This window comes from Capsicum annuum, chromosome 5 (assembly GCF_002878395.1).
Source record: "Capsicum annuum cultivar UCD-10X-F1 chromosome 5, UCD10Xv1.1, whole genome shotgun sequence".
In the NCBI taxonomy this organism is placed as follows: Eukaryota; Viridiplantae; Streptophyta; class Magnoliopsida; order Solanales; family Solanaceae; genus Capsicum; species Capsicum annuum.
Window position 1 is genome coordinate 191,201,510 of NC_061115.1, and position 3,301 is coordinate 191,204,810.

Below are 3,301 nucleotides of genomic sequence, written 5' to 3' on the forward strand. Positions count from 1 at the left end.
TTTGACACTCCTATTTCAAATGAAATATTTGTAGGAACCGAGAAAGGTGAGAAATGATTGAAATAATAAAGGTTGACTAGGTAACTAGGGAATAGAAAATAGCATGGGACTTTTAGTGACAGCGACAATGATTCTGAAGGAATATATGATAAACGGATCGAATGGGTGATATTGATGATGTATTCCAATCTTCCATTGTGATTGATATATCATGTCTTTAGGTACTTTAAAGTTTGTGCTTGTACCTACTGTTTACCTGTTCCCTTCGTTTGCTTTTTCATGGTAATGGGTGATGATGATGTGTTCCCAATCTTTCACTGTGACTGATCATGTCTTTAGGTACACAAAGACACAAACTAAGCTTACACTTTAAAGTTAGTGTTTTCACCTACTGTTTACCTGTTCCCTTTATTTGCTTTTTCTCTTTCTTCTTCCTTTCATTTTTTTACATATTCCTTTCCTAACTCCAAATCCTGCTCTTGTCAGGACAATTCCCTACAATCAGATATGACTCTTTTTTCACAAATTTTAAACTAGAAACTTTCAGCACAAGAATGAATAAAGTTACTACTCATTAATCTTAATTTAGTTATGCTTTATGATTTCTAATTTTGAATGGTGCTTCATGGTTTACATCCGCAGCTTAGGATTAGAAATATTTTGGGAGAAAAGTTCGAAATATATCTAAACTTTGACAAAATTTATTGTAACACGTCTCAACTTTGCGAGGTTATATGACTTCCTCATATTATTTTTTACTGTATTTTTGTGACATATATTTGTCAGCTAGAGTACATATATTTTTTATTAAATATATACAATTTTTTTCTAATAATCACAATGCAAGCCTCTAACTTAAGATCCACCAACATTATTTATATGCTCAACAAATAATTCAGATACAAGCTGTGGAGAAATGACGTCGGGCAGTGAACAAGTAGCTTTCCTAGCACTTGAACATACTGTGCACAAACCTAATTAAAAAATCAAAACTGCTCTCACTCCCCTCTTCGTCATCGCTCTCTTCTTCATCCTCTTCCTCCATCAATTCATCACATTCAGAATTCATTCTGTACATCCTTTCTGCTGCTTCTCCAATCGATCCATCAAACCAAGCACCAAGATAAAACAGAAGGGTCAAACAAAACGTTAAAAAGAAAAAATGGGATGAACTTAAACAAAATTAAATGGTACAAATAAAGTAAAATGAGAAACAATTTCCATCCAGCTACGGAAAGAAAATCACTTAAATATGTGGCCGGATATTGTAAGTGGCAGGGTGGTATTGCTGCCACCGTCCATTGAGATTCAGCGGTTAAAACATAACAATAACAATAACAATAACAATAACAATAACAATAACAATAATAATAATAATAATAATAATAATAATAATAATAATAATAATAATAATAATGCAAAATGAAATTGGACCTTGGCATGCAAATGGTCACTCCGAGGTTTCTCTGTTGAAGACAAGGGGGAAATAACGAGTGACAACTTGGAGAAAGAGAAGATGACGTTGAGTATAATCTCAAGGGAAATGGTGATATTGGCAGTGCGGCAGCTCCCTCCATTCAATTTCTGATGAGATTGGTTGTCCGTTAAGATACTGCAGCATTTGATAAAACTGGAAATTCCCATCAAATAAAAAAGAATTTAGGGGAAAAAAACAAAATGGTGTTTGTTTTCGCAAATTGCTGGATTTTATTTCAAACAAATAATTAAAAAAAATTATACCACTCGCTCCATGGTTTTACCTCAACTTTCGAAATTAAACCATGTATTCAACAACAAAATGTACTAATATCCGTTTTTGGAGTGGTCATTTAATGTGTACTTGATTAAAATTGGCCAAACTTCAAACAGTTTTGATTGAAGTTCTAGCCTTAAAAAGGCTTAATATGTCTAATGTCTTGTTCAGTTCAATTTCAAACATTTTTGACTGAAGTTATAACATTAAAAAAGGCTTAAGACATTTTTTTGTTGAAATTATGTACCTTCAATTATTTTGGCATGAGGCATGACTAGGGTTAGGCATAAACATAAAAAAAATCAACCGATCCAAATTAACTTGATTTTGATTTTTGATTTTCATTCTATTTTTCTCTAAAATTTTGATATTCGGTTTGATTTTCAATTTTTGAATTTTGGTTTTTCCATTTTCGATTTAACCGAACTTCTATTGCATCGGTTTTTAAGAAGGATAAATTACATAATTTCCCAAACATCCTTAGCGTTAATGTTCATTATCCCACATTTTAAAAATAATTACATATAATCTCTTAATTTAGGTTTTCTCTTTCCTTAGAACTTGATACATAACACATCCAACTTATACAACCTTCACTCTACCAAACTCGCTCCTTATAACACATTTATCTTTCAATATTTTCTTACCAAAAATCTCCATAACCTCTTCTCCTCCGTTTCAGTCAAAAACAATAGGAACCACCAAGACATGCTTCCATCTTTCTCTTTTCTTTTTTCTCTTTCGTTCTACCATAAATACCGTCGACCACTGCTGATCAGTGAATTGACATCTCTCTTCCGCTGATCTCCATCAAAAAAAAATTTTAAAACATAAAAATTTGATCTCTTCCCTAAAGTTGGGTTTGAAAATTCATGATTTGACGTGATTTGATTTGGTCTCCCTCCTCCCCCACCCCCTCAAAAAAACTTAGTTTGAAAAATCATGATTTGAGTTCACGATTTCGACGACATAGATTTGATCTCAACCCTAAAGTTGTATCTTTTACGCAAAGTTGGACTTCACGATTAGGAGTGATCAAAGTTTTAATGTCGAAAATTTCGAGAAGACAACGGTTAATGGTACCTTTGTGGGTCGATTGGTGTTTAAAGGAAACGTTTGGCTTGTGTGGCCAGAATTAATAGAGGGTGATGTTGTTTGTTCATGATACATACGAATCAGGGCGGAGCTACAGTACCCTATGGGGTTCGGGCAAATCAAGTAGTTTTTGAAAAGAATAAGGAAAGACCTGCAGCTATGGTTCATTATCCACACAAGGAAAGAGCTAATCACTTGATATCAAATCTCATCCAATGTGCTGCCATATCACAAAGATTTCCTCAATCAAGATTTATTCCACAAAAGATTCTTCAATATCCTCCTGACTGTTAGAACCAAATCAGGAGGATACTAATAAATCTTTTGTTGCCTTTTCTATCTCTATTTCTGTATATATATAGGTTACCATTGTAATTAACATGACACAGAGAAAGCAATGCAAAGTTTGAATTGCAATTCTAGTAAATTTTTTCTTGGTATTAGAGCAACACG